Source organism: Leuresthes tenuis, unplaced genomic scaffold (genome assembly GCF_036924035.1).
Source record: "Leuresthes tenuis unplaced genomic scaffold, fLeuTen1.0.hap1 SCAF_56, whole genome shotgun sequence".
Lineage (NCBI taxonomy): Eukaryota > Metazoa > Chordata > Actinopteri > Atheriniformes > Atherinopsidae > Leuresthes > Leuresthes tenuis.
This window is the reverse complement of record NW_027325410.1, coordinates 432,589-442,721: the sequence shown is the minus strand read 5'-3', so window position 1 is coordinate 442,721 and position 10,133 is coordinate 432,589.

Sequence of the window (10,133 nt, the reverse complement as noted above, 5' to 3'; positions counted from 1 at the left end):
ACTTCACTATCTATTTGACGAGTTATGCATGAATTCGGATTTTGCAATAAAATTAATTCCTTCTCTCAAACCAAGTTCAAACTGCTTTGTCCTTCATATTTATCTACTTCTAATCTAGTTTCAACAATAAACAACCCCACATCATATTTGCTCTTCGCCCAAAGATCATTGGGCACTTCAGCCAACATGGGTATCGAAGACAAATCTTTTTCAGATTAAAAACATGCTTCAAAATGTGATTCTGTGGTAGGAATTAATTCCACAGTTCTTTGACAATGCATTGTACTCAAAAATGTTTTTTTGTATGCTGACAATCGTTCAGAAAACATCAAATTTGGATCAGCAGGTGAAACGGTCCAATCCGTTTCTTTCTGACATGTAGCAACAAACTCTCCCACACCTTGTCAATGCCAGTGTGTAGGTTTGGCCAAGGAAATGTGAGGGCGAGTACCACAAACATTAAAAAAATCGAATTGCTCTGGAGTGAGCGACACAGCCAATAAAGTAGGCGCACATATTTTTTCACTTCTTCTCATAGTCATTGTCAGGCCCCAAAGAAATGTGTGATGTTCAGTGCAAATCAGCAGGTTGCATGAAATCAGAAAGGGGTGAAACTAACGCTTTTGCTTCTTCCACTAGTTGTTGTGAAAAAGGAGAGCTGGGAAGTTTCCACTCATAAGCATATGTAAGTGCAGATGAATCAAACTGCACTGCTGTAAAAACTTTGTCAGGCTGTAACATAACGTTAACACCCTCTGGTGTAGAAGTTAAAATAATGCCTAATTTACACATGAGATCACAGCCCATCAGGTTAATGGGACACAACTCTGATAACAAAAATGAGTGTTTGAAGGAGAACCCATCGGGAGTGACACACGCAATGGGCGATGTCATTTTCTCCTTCACAACCTGGCCTGATGCAGACATAGAGTAAACGTGGTTTCCACTTAACTTTGGAGGACAATCAACCTCCCCTGACGTCACTACTGATGAACATAAGTTCATATATTCTGAGAGAAATATCTTTGCTCTAGGACGGAACTAGCATGCAAAACTTTACTACGTGAATCACAGTCGGCAAGCGTTTCTTCACTACACAGAGCAGGAAAAATGTGTGAGTGTGTTTGTGCTATCACCCATTAGTGGAGGCTCCGCTGCCGCGTGACGTCCAGAACCTGCCTCCCACCCTCAGTCAGCCTTTTGCCCAATTTCATCACTTTTCAGCTGTGGACACAGCCACAGTAAAAACAAATATTCGGATCATAGCTCTGGCGTGGCCCATTTCGACCTCCTCTCCCACACGTCCACGTCTTCAACTTCGGCCTCGTCCTCTGTTTACACCAACTGCGTAATACATGGTCATGGTTGCCAAATGCAGCTCCTTTTCACACTTGTCCCTTTTGGTTGTCTTACGCGTCTCAACTTGGTTATGAGCATGGCGAGCATATCGGCGAACGTCAGCCAAACGAGGACCCTCACACCATCCCACGTAAATGTTCTTTACTTCAGTGGCGACATCTGGCATGAGGCCTTTAATTATTGCATTGCATGCAATACTCTCCCATGGTCCTGATTCATTACCCAAATCCCTTGGTCTCTGATGACCGCTGTGCTTGCTGACTTCCTCAAGGATGCGGTGTACAAAATCATCAGTCCCTTCACCGGGTTTCTGTTTGCAGGTGTAAATGTGGGACATATTGATTTTGGTTGGAAATTGAGTGGTGATGGCTTGACACAGTCTTTGGATGGCTGCTTCATATTGAGCGTTATCATTATGTCCTCGTTCACTGTTGGTAGGTCGCAAATCCAGTTGTAGCATACTGGCCTCTATTTTGCAGAGGTCGGTCAGTTTGAACTTTTTTGCCAATATGCGACGCAATTCAACCCCGGTCGGGCAGAATTGTGCGCAGAAATCTCGCAACTCGTCAGCAAAATGGGGTCCAGAAATCTCTGGATCTGGTAAGCATTGTTATGCTTCCATGATGTCAGTCTCAGTCCAGGGTCGATAAACCAGTAATGGTCCAGTGGGAACTGCAACTTTAACCATAGGCATGGTTTGAATCTGGTTTTGTTTTTTCTCACGTTTAGATCTCTGAAGTCCAGATTGTGGGTAAAGGATTTTTGTCACTTGCGTTAAAAGTTCTTGGGCAGGTACGCTGGAGAACCAAACGTCTTCCTTTTCCTCATCATCAGACCTATGTAACTGATGTTGTGAGAATGATGGAATTTCTTCCCGAGGGAGGATGGAAGAAGTCCCTTCTTCCCGAGAGCCAGAGGCTTGTGGCAGGGCTGGCTGTTGTTGTTGCAGGCATCGTGGAGGGCAGGAGTCCAGGTCTGGATCCGGCACAGCGAGAGCGCTCAGGGTGGGGTAAAGAGGTGCAGAAGGAGAAAAAGTGTTATCAGTGGAATATGGTGGTGGTTTAAAAGAAGATTCAGTCTTAATCAGAGCTGAATTATGTTTTCGTCCACATACTAAATTATTATCATCATTCCGTCATGGCATTTGTTTAACATTTTCCTTTCTTTCTCTTAATACACTTTATTTTTTCCAACATTCTATACCTTTCTTACTTCTTATTTAAACTTAATTTTCTTTTTTTTGCTTCATCTCTTTCTCATATTTGCAAAACTTTTATTCTAATTTTCTTATTTCTAACATACTAAAAGAACCTTCAGGTGGAAAACCTCTGGACCATATTTCTTTTTCATTTCAACATGCTTAGGTCCCCCGGTAGGGTCAAAAGTCTGAGACCTACTGTTTCCCATTCTCAGACTTGGAATGGGGAAATATATTCCTTCACTCAAAGGACGTCTCCAATGAGGACCTTTAATCTGTACTCACACTTCTTCGGAGTACTTCACACTTCTTCGGACTGCTTCAAAAGTTTCACTTACCCATGAAATCTCTGTCTCACTAATGACACAACCGGGAAACCCTCTTTTATTCAAATAAAAACTAAAAAGCAGTCCTATCGTCTCAGACTATCATATTTAAAAAATGATCCCAGCGCTGGTATTCAGGAAAAGGACCTGCCAGTCCTCTCTCTCAGAAAAGGCCTTGGAGGTATGAGGCTGGAACAGCTACTTCAGTCCAGGCTGGCCATGCACTGCGGTCCGGTCCAGAGACACCAGTCGAGGGATCCTGTTCGTGACGCCAAAATTGTGGACATTGAAGGGCATGTTGAAGGTGTGAATGTCCGACCATAGTTGGTAAAAAGCGGGTAAGAAAAGGTTAAAATACCCGACTCTACACAATCAATAGCGGGAGCGGAGTTGTTCGGCTAAAAGAAGGTGTGAAAGTCCGACCATGGTTTGTAAAAAGCGGGTAAGAAAAGGTTCGAATGCCAAAATATACACCATCAAAAGCGGAAGCCGAGGTGTTCGGCTGCAAGTAGGTGTGAATGTCAGATCATAATTTGCAAAAAGCTGATGAGAAAGATGTGAATGACCAACAAAAGTTGCTGAAAAATGTGATTCTGTGGTAGGAATTAATTCCACAGTTCTTTGACAATGCATTGTACTCAAAAATGTTTTTTTGTATGCCGACAATCGTTCAGAAAACATCAAATTTGGATCAGCAGGTGAAACGGTCCAATCTGTTTCTTTCTGACATGTAGCAACAAACTCTCCCACACCTTGTCAATGCCAGTGTGTAGGTTTGGCCAAGGAAATGTGAGGGCGAGCACCACAAACATTAAAAAAATCGAATTGCTCTGGAGTGAGCGACACAGCCAATAAAGTAGGCGCACATATTTTTTCACTACTGTTTCCCATTCTCAGACTTGGAATGGGGAAATATATTCCTTCACTCAAAGGACGTCTCCAATGACGGTGTGAATGACCGACAATAATTGCTGAAAAATGTGTTAGAAAAGGTAAGAATGCCAGACCATTCATCATCAAAAGCGGGAGTAGAGGTGTTCCGCTGTAAGATGGTGCGAATGTCCGACCATAGTTGGTAAAAAGCGGGTAAAAAAAGGTTCAAATGCCCGAATATATACCATCAAAAGCGGAAGCGGAGGTGTTCGGCTGCAAGAAGGTGTGAATGTCCGACCAAAGTTTGTAAAAAGCAGTTAAGAAAAGGTTCGAATATCCAACCAAACAATCAAAAGTGGGAGCAGAGCTGTTCGACTGCAAGTAGGTGTGAATGTCCACCCATAATTCCTGAAAAATGGGTAAGAAAAGGTGCGAATGCCCAACCATACATCATCAAAAGAAGACGTGGATGTGTTCTGCTACAAGAAGGTTTGAATGTCCGACCATAGTTTGTAAAAAGTGGGTAAGAAAAAGTTCGAATGCCCGAACATACACCATCAAAAGAGGGAGCGGAGGTGTTCCGCTGTAAGACGGTGTGAATGTCCGACCATAATTGGTAAAAAGCGGGTAAGAAAAGGTTAAAATACCCGACTGTACACAATCAATAGCGGGAGCGGAGTTGTTCGGCTACAAGAAGGTGTGAAAGTCCGACCATGGTTTGTAAAACGCGGGTAAGACAAGGTGCGAATGCCCGACAATGTATGATCAAAAGAGGGAGCGGAGGTGTTCGGCTGCAAGGTCTGAATTTCCAACAATAATTTGTAAACACCGTTGAAGAAAAGCCTCGAAAGCCCGACTATACACCATCAAAAGCGGGAGCAGAGGTGTTCAGCTGCAAGAAGGTCTGAATGTCCACCAATAATTACTGAAAAATGGGTAAGAAAAGGTGTGAATGCCCAACTATACATCATAAAAAGCAGAAGTGGATGTATTCGGCCACAAGAAGGTTTGAATGTCCGACCATAGTTTGTAAAAGGCGGGTAAGAAAAGGTTTGAATGCCCGAACATACACAATCAAAAGAGGGAGCGGAGGTGTTTCGCTGCAAGAAGGTGTGAATGTCCGAGCATAGTTTGTAAAAAGTCGGTAAGAAAAGGTTCGAATGCCAGAACATACACCATCAAAAGAGGGAGCGGAGGTGTTCCGCTGTAAGAAGGTGTGAATGTCCGACCATAGTTGGTAAAAAGCGGGTAAGAAAAGGTTAAAATACCCGACTCTACACAATCAATAGCGGGAGCGGAGTTATTCGGCTAAAAGAAGGTGTGAAAGTCCGACCATGGTTTGTAAAAAGCGGGTAAGAAAAGGTTCGAATGCCAAAATATACACCATCAAAAGCGGAAGCCGAGGTGTTTGGCTGCAAGTAGGTGTGAATGTCAGATCATAATTTGCAAAAAGCTGATGAGAAAGGTGTGAATGACCGACAATAATTGCTGAAAAATGTGTTAGAAAAGGTAAGAATGCCGGACCATTCATCATCAAAAGCGGGAGAAGAGGTGTTCGGCTGCAAGAAGCTGTGAATGTCCAGCCATAATTACCTAAAAACGGGTAAGAAAAGGTAGTATTGCCAGACCATAAATTATCAAAACAGGGAGCGGAGGTGTTCCGCTGAAAGAAGGTGTGAATGTCCGACCATAATTGGTAAAAAGCGGGTAAGAAAAGGTTAAAATACCCGACTGTACACAATCAATAGCGGGAGCGGAGTTGTTTGGCTACTAAAAGGTGTGAAAGTCCGACCATGGTTTGTAAAAAGCGGGTAAGAAAAGGTTCGAATGCCCGAACATACACAATCAAAAGAGGGAGCGGAGGTGTTTCGCTGTAAGAAGGTGTGAATGTCCGACCATAGTTGGTAAAAAGCGGGTAAGAAAAGGTTAAAATACCCGACTGTACACAATCAATAGCGGGAGCGGAGTTGTTTGGCTACTAAAAGGTGTGAAAGTCCGACCATGGTTTGTAAAAAGCGGGTAAGAAAAGGTTCGAATGCCAAAATATACACCATCAAAATAGGGAGCGGAGGTGTTCAGCTGCAAGAAGGTCTGAATGTCCATCAATAATTGCGAGAAAACATGAAAAAAAAATTTCGAATATCCAACCGCACATGATCATAAGTGGGAGAGGAGGTGTTCAGCTGCAAGAAGGTTTGAATGTCCGACCATAGTTTGTAAAAAGCGGGTAAGAAAAGGTTCAAATGCCCGAACATACACCATCAAAAGAGGCAGCGGAGGTGTTCCGCCATAAGAAGGTGTGAATGTCCGACCGTAGTTGGTAAAAAGTGGGTAAGAAAAGGTTAAAAAACCCGACTGTACACAATCAATAGCGGGAGCGGAGTTGTTCGGCAACAAGAAGGTGTGAAAGTCCGACCATGGTTTTTAAAACGCGGGTAAGACAAGGTGCGAATGCCCGACAATGTATGATCAAAAGAGGGAGCGGAGATTTTAGGCTGCAAGGTCTGAATTTCCAACCATAATTTGTAAACACCGTTGAAGAAAAGCCTCCAAAGCCCGACTATACACCATCAAAAGCGGGAGCGGAGGTATTCAGCTGCAAGAAGGTCTGAATGTCCACCAATAATTACTGAAAAATGGGTAAAAAAAGGTATGAATGCCCAACTATACATCATCAAAAGCAGAAGTGGATGTGTTCGGCCACAAGAAGGTTTGAATGTCCGACCATAGTTTGTAAAAGGCGGGTAAGAAAAGGTTCGAATGCCCGAACATACACAATCAAAAGAGGGAGCGGAGGTGTTTCGCTGTAAGAAGGTGTGAATGTCCGACCATAGTTGGTAAAAAGCGGGTAAGAAAAGGTTAAATTACCCGACTCTACACAATCAATAGCAGGAGCGGAGTTGTTCGGCTAAAAGAAGGTGTGAAAGTCCGACCATGGTTTGTAAAAAGCGGGTAAGAAAAGGTTCGAATGCCAAAATATACACCATCAAAAGCGGAAGCCGAGGTGTTCGGCTGCAAGTAGGTGTGAATGTCAGATCATAATTTGCAAAAAGCTGATGAGAAAGGTGTGAATGACCGACAATAATTGCTGAAAAATGTGTTAGAAAAGGTAAGAATGCCGGACAATTCATCATCAAAAGCGGGAGAAGAGGTGTTCGGCTGCAAGAAGCTGTGAATGTCCAGCCATAATTACCTAAAAACGGGTAAGAAAAGGTAGTATTGCCAGACCATAAATTATCAAAACAGGGAGCGGAGGTGTTCCGCCGAAAGAAGGTGTGAATGTCCGACCATAATTGGTAAAAAGCGGGTAAGAAAAGGTTAAAATACCCGACTGTACACAATCAATAGCGGGAGCGGAGTTGTTTGGCTACTAAAAGGTGTGAAAGTCCGACCATGGTTTGTAAAAAGCGGGTAAGAAAAGGTTCGAATGCCAAAATATACACCATCAAAAGAGGGAGCGGAGGTGTTCAGCTGAATGTCCATCAATAATTGCTAGAAAAAATTTCGAATATCCAACCGCACATGATCATAAGTGGGAGAGGAGGTGTTCAGCTGCAAGAAGGTGTGAATGTCCACCCATAATTCCTCAAAAATGGGTAAAAAAAAAGGTGCCAATGCCTAACCATACATCATCAAAAGAGGGAGCGGAGGTGTTCCGCTGTAAGACGGTGTGAATGTCCGATCATAGATGGTAAAAAGCGGGTAAGAAAAGGTTAAATTACCCGACTGTACACAATCAAAAGAGGGAGCGGAGTTGTTCAGCTAAGAGAAGGTGTGAAAGTCCGACCTTGGTTTGTAAAAAGCGGGTAAGAAAAGGTTCGTATGCCCGAATATACACCATCAAAAGCAGAAGCGGAGGTGTTCGGCTGCAAGATATTGTGAACGTCCGACCAAAGTTTGTAAAAAGCAGTTAAGAAAAGGTTCGAATATCTAACCAAACATAATCAAAAGCGGGAGCAGAGCTGTTCGACTGGAAGTAGGTGTGAATGTCAGATCATAATTTGCAAAAAGCTGATGAGAAAGGGTGAGAATGCCCGACTATACACCATCAAATGCGGTAGCGGAGTTGTTCGGCTGTGAGTAGGTGTGAATCTCCAACCATAATTGCTGAAAAATGTGTTAGAAAAGGTAAAAATGCCGGTCCATACATCATCAAAATCGGGAGAGGTGGTGTTCAGCTGCAAGAAGGTCTAAATGTCCATCAATAATTGCTAGAAAACATGAAAGAAAATTTTCGAAAATCAAACCGCACATGATCATAAGTGGGAGAGGAGGTGTTCAACTGCAAGAAGGTGTGAATGTCCACCCATAATACCTGAAAAATGGGTAAAAAAAAGGTGCGAATGCCCAACCATACATCATCAAAAGCAGGAGTGCATGTGTTCGGCTACAAGAAGGTGTGAACGTGCAACCAAAGTTTGTAAAAAGCAGTTAAGAAAAGGTTCGAATATCCAACCATACATAATCAAAAGCGGGAGCAGAGCTGTTCGACTGCAAGTAGGTGTGAATGTCAGATCATAATTTGCAAAAAGCTGATGAGAAAGGGTGAGAATGCCCGACTATACACCATCAAATGCGGGAGCGGAGTTGTTCGGCTGTGAGTAGGTGTGAATCTCCGACCATAATTGCTGAAAAATGTGTTAGAAAAGGTAGGAATGCCGGTCCATACATCATCAAAAGCGAGAGAGGTTGTGTTCGGCTGCAAGTAGGTGTGAATGTCCAGCCATAATTACTCACAAACGGGTAAGAAAAGGTAGTATTGCCAGACCATATATGATCAAAACAGGGAGCGGAGGTGGTTCAGCTGCAAGAAGGTTTGAATGTCCGACTAAAGTTCAAATATATTAACAAAAGCGGGAGGAGAGGTCTTCGGATGAGAGTGGTTGAAAATTTCCAACCATAATGTATAAAATGCGGTGAAAAAAAGGTGTGATAGAACACTAAAAGGTGGAGCGGAAGTGTTCGGCTGCAAGAAGGTGTGAATGTCCGACTATATTTGGTGAAAAGCAGGTGAAGCAAGGTCTGAATGCCCAACCTTACATCATCAAAAGCGAGATCAGAGGTGTTTGGCTGCAAGAAGGCCATAGTTTGCCAAAAGCAGGTAAGGTGCGAATGTCCGACTAAATATCAACAAAATTTGGGGCAGAGGTCTTCGGATGCAAGTGGGTGTGAATATCCCACCATACAAGTATGGTGGAGAGGAACCTGTGAATGGCCGACCATAGTAAAAGGCGGGTGAGAGAAGGTGCGAATGTCAAACCATACATAATCAAAACAGGGAGCGGAGGTGTTCTGCTGTAAGAAGGTGTGAATGTCCAACCATAGTTGGTAAAAAGCGGGTAAGAAAAGGTTAAAATACCCGACTGTACACAATCAATAGCGGGAGCGGAGTTGTTCGGCTACTAAAAGGTGTGAAAGTCCAACCATGGTTTGTAAAAAGCGGGTACGAAAAGGTGCGAATGTCCGACAATGTATGATCAAAAGAGAGAGCGGAGGTTTTCGGATACAAGAAGGTTTGAATGTCCCACCATAGTTTGTAAAAAGCGGGTAAGAAAAGGTTCGAAAGCCCGACTATACACCATCAAAAGCGGGAGCAGAGGTGTTCCGCTGTAAGACGGTGTGAATGTCCGACCATAGTTGGTAAAAAGCGGGTAAGAAAAGGTTAAAATACCCGACTGTACACAATCAATAGCGGGAGCGGAGTTGTTTGGCTACAAGAAGGTGTGAAAGTCACACCATGGTTTGTAAAAACCGGGAAGAAAAGGCTCGAAAGCCCGACTATACACAATCAAAAAGAAGGTTTGAATGTCCATCAATAATTGCTTTAAAACAAGAAAGTAAATTTTCGAATATCAAACCGTACATGATCATAAGCGGGAGAGGAGGTGTTCCGCTGTAAGACGGTGTGAATGTCCGACCATAGTTGGTAAAAAGCGGGTAAGAAAAGGTTAAAATACCCAACTGTACACAATCAATGGCGGGAGCGGAGTTGTTCGGCTACTAAAAGGTGTGAAAGTCCGACCCTGGTTTGTAAAAGCGGGTAAGAAAAGGTTCGAATGCCCGAACATACACCATCAAAAGAGGGAGCGGAGGTGTTCCGCTGTAAGACGGTGTGAATGTCCGATCATAGTTGGTAAAAAGCGGGTAAGAAAAGGTTAAAATACCCGACTGTACACAATCAAAAGAGGGAGCGGAGTTGTTCAGCTAAGAGAAGGTGTGAAAGTCCGACCATGGTTTGTAAAAAGCGGGTAAGAAAAGGTTCGTATGCCCGAATATACACTATCAAAACCGGAAGCGTATGTGTTCGGCTGCAAGAAGGTGTGAACGTCCGACCAAAGTTTGTAAAAAAGCAGTTAAGAAAAGGTTCGAATATCTAA